The following is a 9,957-nucleotide window of genomic DNA, read 5'->3' on the forward strand; positions in this document are numbered from 1 at the left end:
AGTTCATGAAGCTTTTCTGACTGTAGCGTTGTGAGTCTGTTTATTGACTTAGCAGCTTGATTATTTTTTATCCATGCGATAAGAGTGTTAAACATTAAAATATCCCTTTAAAGAACATAAAACGTCTAAGTAATCACAGCTGACTACAGACAATCGAGTGATCACCTCTGTTGATCGAGGCCTCGCGTCAGATACGTTCCTCCAGATGTTTCTGAGAGGATCAGGGTTCCTGCGTGTTCGTGCTCAGGTGTTATTTGCACCAACTCCTGCGTCTGGAGGTCTGAGCTGATCAGAGCATGTGGGGATTAACTGACGTGTGTTGACGCAGCATTGAGGTGCTGAATAAAACATAAATGACACACAAGTCCACACCAGCGCAAGATGAAGGGCTGAAGCTAAAGTCAGTTCATCACCACCTGGAGCTTCTGGAGCCTCTGGAGCTTCTGGAGCTTCTGGAGCCACTGGAGCTTCTGGAGCCTCTGGAGCTCCTGGAGCCACTGGAGCTTCTGGAACCTCTGGAGCTCCTGGAGCCTCTGGAGCTTCTGGAGCTTCTGGAGCTTCTGGAGCCACTGGAGCTTCTGGAGCCTCTGGAGCTCCTGGAGCCACTGGAGCTTCTGGAGCCTCTGGAGCTTCTGGAGCTCCTGGAGCTTCTGGAGCTGCTTCGTCCGTCCAGCAGAGACAGTGTCTATTGCCTTTTATCTCAACCTTCATCCATCGCATAATTCCAGTAAACCTACCAGGCACGTGCGTCGGGAGCTTTGGGATTTTAAACACAACCCTCCCTTTATCAGCGTCACATGCATCTGACAGCTCTCTGTATTTCTGTTTGTGAATCGTTTCCAGCCTCCTGATGCAGGGCGGAGCCTCTGATTTACATCCATCTGGTCCTCCTAGAACCGATGGAGATAAATGTCCCTGAAGCTAAAGCTTTACAAATGTTTGGTTTCAAATTTTCCAATTATATTTTTGCTAATGTTCTTGTCAGTTTTACCATAAAAAGTCTATGAGACAAGTAAAACTGAATAGCAAAAGATGAATGGAAAGGCTGGAAAAACAAACCCTGAACTTGAAAAAATCCCTTTATCAGCTTCGTCCTGACTTCCATGAGTTGATGCTTTCATCTGTGAGCTCGGTGGTGATTTACTTCATGTAGTTTCTCATCTTTGACTGGAATCAAGTACTTTTCCTGGTGAAAAACTACAACAGAAAAGACATCACCCAAAGAATTTGTGAGGAAACAAAACAAAAAAGCACATAGACTGGTACTTGATTTCTTCAGGGATGAGCGCCAGGTGAGGGAGAGCTGACGCTCTGGTCTATGTTCTCTCCGCCATCATGGTGGACAGCAGATGTGAGGTGTGGTTGGTGCTGAGTCCAGCAGTTGCATGATTGTTGGCAGACTCACACCGTCATGCCCACGGGACGACCATCATGCTGGCAGACACATGATCCTCCTGAGGTGGAGAGGCAGGAGGAGGAGCCATCATCGTGAACAGCATTCAAACACTCACTCACAGACAAATCAGTTCTGATTGTGTCAAATATGTGTTGAAGGCCACAGATTCATATGAGCTCAGCATGTATTAATCTGCTCGGAAACAGGTGGTGTGTGTGTGTGTGTGTGTGTGTGTGTGTGTGTGTGTGTGTGTGTGTGTGTGTGTGCGTGTGTGTGTGTGCGTGTGTGTGTGAGTGTGTGCGCGCGCGTTGGGGGGTGACAGAAGCCAGCCGCTCCCCTGTCGTTCTGAACGTGTGGAATGTATAAATCATTGTGATCCAACTAATTGCTCTGCTGAACTCGTTAGCTAATAGATGAGGCCAGTGACTGTTGACCACAGCTGTTAGCACGCACGCTCAGGCGCCCAGTCAGAGGACCTCATTACAGAGGTGCTTCCAGTTCAACCAGCTAAATTACACAGTCAACTCTGACATTGGTGTTTAGCATGCAGCCAAATAAATAGCTAATTTACCAGTCTGACTAATGACTGATTTGTGTTTAGCATGCGGGCTAATGAGGGAGGTATTTAGCATGTGAGCTGATGAGTGAGCTGCAGGCTGATTAGTGTTGCTCCACAGGGACACGCCACTGTTTACTGTTTACTCGTGTCTCATTCCCAGTCGCGCCTGACACACACACACAAACACACTCTCTCCCCCCCCCTCTCTCTCTCTCTCTCGCTCTCTCTCGCTCTCTCTCACACACACACACATACAAACTCTCTCTCTCTCTCTCTCACACACACAAACACTCTCTCTCCCTCTCTCTCTCTCTCTCTCACACACACACACACTCTCTCTCTCCCTCTCTCACACACAGTCTCTCTCCCTCTCTCTCTCACACACACACTCTCTCTCTCTCTCTCACACACACACTCTCTCTCTCTCTCTCTCACACACACACACACACACACTCTCTCTCTCTCTCCCTCTCTCACACACAGTCTCTCTCCCTCTCTCTCTCACACACACACACTCTCTCTCTCTCTCACACACTCTCTCTCTCTCTCTCACACACACACACCCCCCTCCAGGAGAGTGGCCAGCATGAGGCGAGAGGCATGCACACAAGTGTTCACGGCACATTTACTTCCCTCAAATTGGACACTTTAAGATTTTTCCTCTCAGACTGTTGATAATCACGTACTTAATATTCACAAGAATAAACTGAAATAATTGAGGATGAATTCCAAGAGCCCCCTGCAACAGTTCCCACCCACAAGTCCTCAGAGCTGAAGTGGCAGTTTCACTTTGTCATCACCATAAACGCTTCAAGGGCTTGAAAGTGGATTTTTCCAGGAAGTGGAAACATGGAGAGGAAGAGAATAAATAACCACCTCTGAAAGCCTCGAGGACACTTCCCTAGGGTTCTTTACAACGTCCCTTTTTGACAGAACCTACGTGGTCCTCTGGCTGGTCTTCTTGTGCCCCTCTGGTGATTTACTCTGGTATCTGTTTCTTTTCACAGCTACGCTGATGACACACTTATGTGCCCTCCCAGAGAGGCCCTGGAACCCTCACTTCCTGTTTTAGATTTTCAAAACTGTAAAAATCTGTTTAGTAACTATAGACTGGTGAGGTTGTTCCTAATTTGAGGTTGGTCAGAACTGATTATCTGCCCCAGTGTTTCTGTAACGGGCGGGTTTCCGAACATGACCCTGACAACTCAGGTGGAGGTCGTCTGCAACCTGGGATATTGAATAATCTGCCTCAGCAGCTAGCGAGCGAGCATTAACCCTGTTTAAAGCACTACAGCGCTGTACAGTTCTGCTCCAGCTGGTTCTGGTGCCAGTGTAAACCACACTGGTTTACTGGGACAGATTCAAGTCTCACTGGTGTTTCCCACCCCTTGACCAGTCGGACTGCTGCAAACGTGCAGATGATGGCTGAGGTACTGAAACAGATGCAGCGGTGAGAAGAAACGTGAACAATGAGAGATAAAATGCTTACACTAATGTAGACACACACACACACACACACACAACAATAATGAGTGGTTTAGCCTCTGTGTCCTGAGCATGTTTGATCTTTGAAAGCAGTAGCGACCCACGTAGCATCGATCCAACATCCCAGCCTGAATACTCAGCTGCCATCAACAATGACCACACGTGGAGACATGGAGGAGGAGGAGGTTGACACAGTAAAGGTCAGAGGGCTGCACCAGGAGGTGAGGTGAGTGGTGAGCCAGGTGTGGAGACCAGAGCCGGGGTTCTCAGCGTCATGAAGGCGTCTCTCTTCTGACCTGGCTGGATCACCATGGTAACTGATGTGGTGAACCTCACCTGGTCCGGAGCAGGTGAGGGTCAGAGTTTCTGCTTCAATCGGCTATAAAAGCGCTGCCCTTTCACCCACCACCTCTTCTGAAAACGGCACCACCATCTTTGAACGATCCGGTGGACCTCGGCGCCATCACTGAGCGAGGTTCTCTTCAGAGGGAGAGAGCGTTCAGAGACCGGAGTGATCCGCTACCTCTCCTGACGTCACTCCTATCAACGCTCCAGGCCCCCAGCTGAGGGAAGCCCTCATTATTCCAGCCTGCTGGAGCAGCCGTGTGTGAGGAACGCCACTAAAAGGAGCCTCGCGCTCACAGCAGCACAACTGTGTGTACGGAACCTGCATGCATTCAGCTGGGATGCAGTAAACCTGAGCAAGAATACTGCACGCTGCTACTGGCCAAGTTGTACTCACTCTCACTGAGTACTGAGCGTGTTCGTAGTCCCAGTGGCCCCCATGGCTACAACAGAGGCCTTCTGGGAAGCCTCAGGCTACATTTCTAGGTCCCTATATTAAGTCACATGACGCATTACACGCCCCTTTTTATGGGGATACCACAGAGCCTGAAGCAGAAGCCTTGATTGACAGAGAGAGATCCCACCCACCGTCCTGATACCAGCGAGCTCTGATTGAGAGTTCAGGGTTTGAGGAGCCGCTCATTGAAGGACAGCCTGGCTAGGAGGAACCTGCTTCCTGGTTCTCCTCTGGACTCTTATGAGGTTTTTCTGATGCTGGTACCTGAAGCCTACTTTTAAAAGACAAAAAGGGATCATTCCTTTGTATGTGAGAGAAACAGTGTGTGTGTGTGTGTGTGTGTGTGTGTGTGTGTGTGTGTGTGTGTGTGTGTGTGTGTGTGTGTGTGTGTGTGTGTGTGTGATCTAAGTCAGTAGCTTTCAGCTGAAACGGACTAAATCATCTGTCTATACATTACATTGCCAACCAGAGGAGATGCTGGTCGTCCTGGGAGAGGTCAAGGATGGCGGGGGTCAGGGACGGTGTGTCCTCACGATGCTGCAGTTACCTGGAGGACATGCTGGACAGCTCACTGAGCAGGAGACTCAGCCTCTCTGGCTCTGACTCCTAGTTGGTGGTCCTCAAATATCGCCTGTAGATATTTGTGCCAAATTTTAAGTAATTCTCTCAAGGCGCTCTGGAGATATCGCGTTGATGAGAATGAGATGGACAACCTGAAAACATGAAAACACCTCAAGCTGTCATTGCTGCAAAGGAATAAAAATGTTGTGATGCAGGAAGAAGAAAGTACAGATGGAGGGATGTAATCCAACAAAAGAGGAGAAGAGTAAAACTTAACTGGTCTCTGTGGCCATTTCACAAGCGAGTCTGCACAAGTTCAAGAGTAGAAAGCAAGAACAATGGAGGAGGAATGAAGAGGAGGTGAAGTGCTGCTGCAGTGCAACAGAAGACGTGGACACACTCGTCTCTCCGCTGCCAGCAGGAAGGGGAGGCGAGGAATGGGAGTGAAAGCTGAGAGGAGCAGCAGCGGGGAGGAGGAGTGCGACTAAGCACTTTTTCATTTCTCAAATTCAGCTTATTGCTTATTACACACACACACAAACACACACACACATCATCAGCACCGTAGGTGTGGTGGGTGTCAGGAAGCTTCGCCTCCAGCACGACTCCAAACTCACTTGTTAACACACTGATTGACAGTAACAGTTTATAGACGTTGTTGGGCGGCGTGGCTCAGAGGCAGAGTGGCCAACCAATGTCGCTGGTTCCATCCCCACTTCCCCTGGTGACCATGTCCAAGTGTCCTTGAGCAAGATACTGAACCCCTAACTGGGCGGCGCCCTGCCTGGCAGCTCCACCAGTGTGTGGAACACCAACTCACGCTTGAGTCTAGAACTGAACATTCGTGAGAGTGAGAGAGTGAACAAGTTTCCATCAAGCCTCTGTAGGAGGGAACACCAAGGGTGAGCAAGGAAAGGCCAGCCAGGAGAATAAGACTAGCAGGACACTGTCAAAGACATCAAGAACTGGCGGGACAGTGGGAACCAACACACCGGCGGTGCTCGTGAGGCCGCCCACCATCAACAGACACGATGGACCCAAGGAGGACGCAGGAGCGCAAAGCACCAGTGAACTGGCCGGATGTTCGGAGAACCGGGATGACGGGAGGAGACGATGGAGGGCTGGTCTGAGGTCGACCTAGAGAGAGAGACCATCAGTGAGTGAGTGAACGGGTGAATGAGACGACCCTGCAAGGCGCTTCGAATGCTGCCACGGTAGAAAGGTGCTGTAAAAAAACGAGTTCAAATGTGAAATCTCACTAAGAATCATAAAAACAAACTGTTGAGAGTTTTGATTTGTTGACAAAAGATAAAAAAGATAAATGATTTTAAACCAGGTGAAAACGTCTCCAGTGTAAACCTCGAACAGGAGGTCACTGACCCTTAGCAAATGACCTCTCAGTGACCTTTACAATGGTTGTCACCTTTAACAACGTGATGGTAAAATCTTTTTAACCCTTTGGCCTGTGAGGTAGACGAGTTCAACTGTATGCAAATTAGCAGCGATGACCAATCAAAATTCCAGTTTCAATCATCTGACCGGGCGGTTGTGACAGCCTGTCACGATCTCATGACTCCACTGGCTGATGACACACCCTGCTGGTCAATCCACCACGTCAACTTCATCCATGAACAACTGCTGTGTTCATCTTCCTCCACCTCTGCTCTCTCTCTCTCTCTCTCTCTCTGTCTCTCTCTCACACACACACACTCTCTCTCAATGGTTTCAAGGTGGCTCATAATTATAGATAGCCACAGCCCTCCACTCTGCACTGAGCCACCTGGAGAAACGAGGAAGCTATGTCAGGATGCTCTTCGTAGGCTACAGCTCAGCCTTCAATACAATGTTACCGGACATTCTAGTCCCCAAGCGAGCTGAGCTGGGGCTCCCACCATCCACCTGTTCCTGGATCAAAGACTTCCTGGTCAACAGACCCCAGCATGTGAAGCTGGGCCCCCACCTATCATCAACCTGCTCTCTCAGCACCGGCTCACCCCAGGGGTGTGTGCTGAGTCCACTGCTCTACTCACTCTACACTCATGACTGCAGACCCTCAGAACATCATAGTCAAATTTGCGGACAACACGACGGTGGTGGGCATCACAGGGGGAACGAGGCAGCCTACATTCCACCTATTCAACCTGTTGGCCTCTGGCAGGCGCTACAGGTCCATCCCAGCAAAGACAAACAGACTCAGGGACAGCTTCTTCCCCAAAGCTGTCACCATGCTCAACGCTAGCCTGCACTCAGGAACTGAAGTGCCTCCGCACCATCACCTGCACTCTTTTCTTTTCCAGCACCAAATCTGCCAGCCTCCTCCACAAACCAGCTCAGATGAGGACTGAACTGTATCAGTCCCTCTGTGTGTTTTGCACTGTCACCAGGACTGTTCTGCCATGTTTGCACTGCAAATGCTACGTCACCTCCATCTGTTGATGACACAGCCACCTTGATCTGGTACTGGAACGTGCCTGTGCACCTGGATGCACCACAGCGCCACCTAAAGCTGCTCTCCACTCCCACATGTACCCACAGTGGGACTTGCACAAGCCTGTTTACAGTTGTACAGTCTATGTACATGTCTTATATGTATTAGTACATGTCCTCGTGTCTTTGCAGAGTCTATGTACAGTTGTGTCAGTATTAGTCCTACAGTAGGGTTGGTGGTGTAAATATGGGTCTGTGTATATTTGTCTGTTTGTATGTGCACATCCCAGGGAGCAGCGTTGCATCTCATTGTTCCTGGGATGATGACAATAAAGGCATTCTATTCTAATTCAGGAGCACGCCTTTGATAATTAACCATCAGGTGAAACAGCAAGCGTGTGATCATCAAAGGCGTGTGTGACTGGAACATGCAAATGAGTTCCTGCTCTGACAGGAAGTCGCTGCTCCGTGACCTGGTCACGCGTGTGCCTGGCAGAGGTTTGGAAACTTCATCTGAGGGTTCATCTTGGAGACTTCACTGGTCTCCAGTGGTCCAGGAGCACCCCCTGGGTCCGCTGCAGACACTCGTTCCTGCCACTCAGCCGTCCTGACCCTTCCTGTAAAGTTACAAAATATCCAAGTGACATCATTGTGTGTCATGTGATGTCATTACCACGACAGGCCCCGCCCCTTTATATACTGTGATGCAGCATGCCACATGTCATTACATCCTTTTTTATGGCAGGATTATATTTTCTGGAGCACTGCAACCAAACAAACTTCCTTCTGTCAAATATGGACACAGATTAGAAAAACGGTGACCCACGGAGACCGAGCAACTGGGCCTCATGCCGCTGCTCCTGATGACATCACCGCGAACCCACACAGCGTAGTAATGACATCTTTTTTTGGCTTTAAAGGAGTTTCAGCATGAATTCCCTGATAACAACCCTGAACATTCTTGGTGATGTTGAAGATCGAGTCCATCGTCTTTGGAAAATACGAAGGGGATTGAGTGTCACATGATGTCACACAGATGTCGCGTCGTCTTCCCAGCAGCCTCGTATTGTTTTTCTTTTCTCATTGTGTGTGTGTGTGTTTGTGTGCGCACGCATGGGTGTGCATGTGTGGACCAGCTGACACATCTCCTGTGTGTCGCAGCTTCTCTGTTGCTCCTGAACAAACACAACTCTTACACTCAGTAGCAGCGACGCTACGACCGTGAAACTGAGAGATGTAGTTGAATCAGCAACAACCCGCGCCGCATCATTATTCTCAAGGTGACGTCTCTGGTGCTACAGGACATGAGCCCTGACCTGGCCGTCAGCGCGAGGCGTGTTGTTGTCAGCACAGATGTGGTCCTGACACCAGCTCTGACTGCTACAGCCACTTCTGCCGTTCGTATTCCTTTCATCCGCCGCACTCGGGGGAGGTTACCTGACGGCGGAAGCATTTATTCAGAAAAGCTGCCGCCCCCCCACAGAGACGCCTCTGTCTCCTTTTCCCACAGAAACACAATCTTCTGTCTGAGACAAACAAACCGTCATCAGTGTGAACACGCCGGCGTTGATCTGGTTGTTGCTCTACTTGTCTTCAGCAACGTCTCGTTCGTAATCAGCTGAAGCTCAGCAGGCTGCCAGTGATTGCAGAGACATTCAGGACAGTTCTGATGGAGGACACTAGCAAATCAGCTAATGTGGTCTAAATATTAAAGAGCAGCGCAGGAGATGGAAGTGTCCTGCTGCGGCGTGCGCGTAAGCGACTCTCTGCTGAGGGTTTACCTGGAGGATAAAGGGACACGGCGTCTGTTTGCAGCAATCCACCGTAATCCTGCAGCCCATTTCCTGTTGGAGGTAGTGAGAGAACAAGCTCTTTGATCACAGCTCCTGCGTCAGTGCCACCGCACTGTTCCCGGGGCTGCGTTCTCAAACACTCCCCGACGATTGGTAGAACTCTGAGCTCAAAGGTTCCAGCAGGAGTCGCAGCTGCCGAGTGATTTGAGCAACTTTAGGAGGATGTGAAGGAAATAAGAGCGCACAGAAAAGCAAGCCTTTGAAGAACATGGAGGATCATGAGCACATCTGCCTTGTCATGCCTGATCCTGGATCAGTTAAACCAATTTGAGTGTAGCAATATGGCCTTCAAAATAAAAGCAGCAATATTTATTATGACATGTTTTTTTAAATTCTTATTTAGGTTTGATAGGGAAGAGCTTGAGTCTGAGGTAGAGGTTCAGATAACGAGATGAACAGGATGGTTTTACTTCAGAATGCTGACCGATTCATTCAGAGACGCGACATTGCTTCAACCACACAGCAACACACTTCCCCAGCAGGGTTAGTTTCTTGTGAAAGGACCCGGATGGGTGTTTCTCTTGTACCGCTCTCATTCCCCCCAGCAGCAGTGAGAAAGAAGCTCCATCCATCCACCCATCCATCATCCATCATCCATCATCCTATCATCCATCCATCATCTCTCCATCCATCATCCATCCATCATCCATCCCTCCATCATCTCTCCATCCATCATCCATCCATTCATCCATCCCTCCCTCCATGTTCCCCCTCTTCTCCTGTTGAGGGTGGTGGGGGTGGAGCCTATCCCAGCAGCCTTCCCCCTGGACAGGTCACCAGTCCATGGCAGGGCCAACACATAGAGACAGACAACCATTGGCTCTCCCAGCCACGCCTACGGTCAATTTAGAGTCTGGATTAACCTGGTCCCTCT

At 49.6% G+C, this 9,957-nt stretch overlaps 1 protein-coding gene and 1 long non-coding RNA gene across 2 annotated transcripts in view; one reads left to right on the forward strand and one right to left on the reverse strand.

Moving 5' to 3' along the window:
* gfra2b (GDNF family receptor alpha 2b) overlaps positions 1 to 9,957 on the forward strand; it is a 38,896-nt gene that overhangs the window by 12,144 nt on the left and 16,795 nt on the right. The window lies entirely within an intron of this gene.
* LOC147243529 (uncharacterized) lies at positions 1,092 to 4,940 on the reverse strand. The gene is made up of 3 exons (XR_015110431.1): positions 4,790 to 4,940; positions 1,267 to 1,454; positions 1,092 to 1,197 (listed from the first exon to the last, which is right to left on the reverse strand). It is a non-coding gene; the product is annotated as an uncharacterized LOC147243529 (long non-coding RNA).

This window comes from Aulostomus chinensis, chromosome 19 (assembly GCF_037954235.1).
Source record: "Aulostomus chinensis isolate RoL2024-O1b breed Wild chromosome 19, RoL_Achi_v1.0, whole genome shotgun sequence".
Lineage (NCBI taxonomy): Eukaryota > Metazoa > Chordata > Actinopteri > Syngnathiformes > Aulostomidae > Aulostomus > Aulostomus chinensis.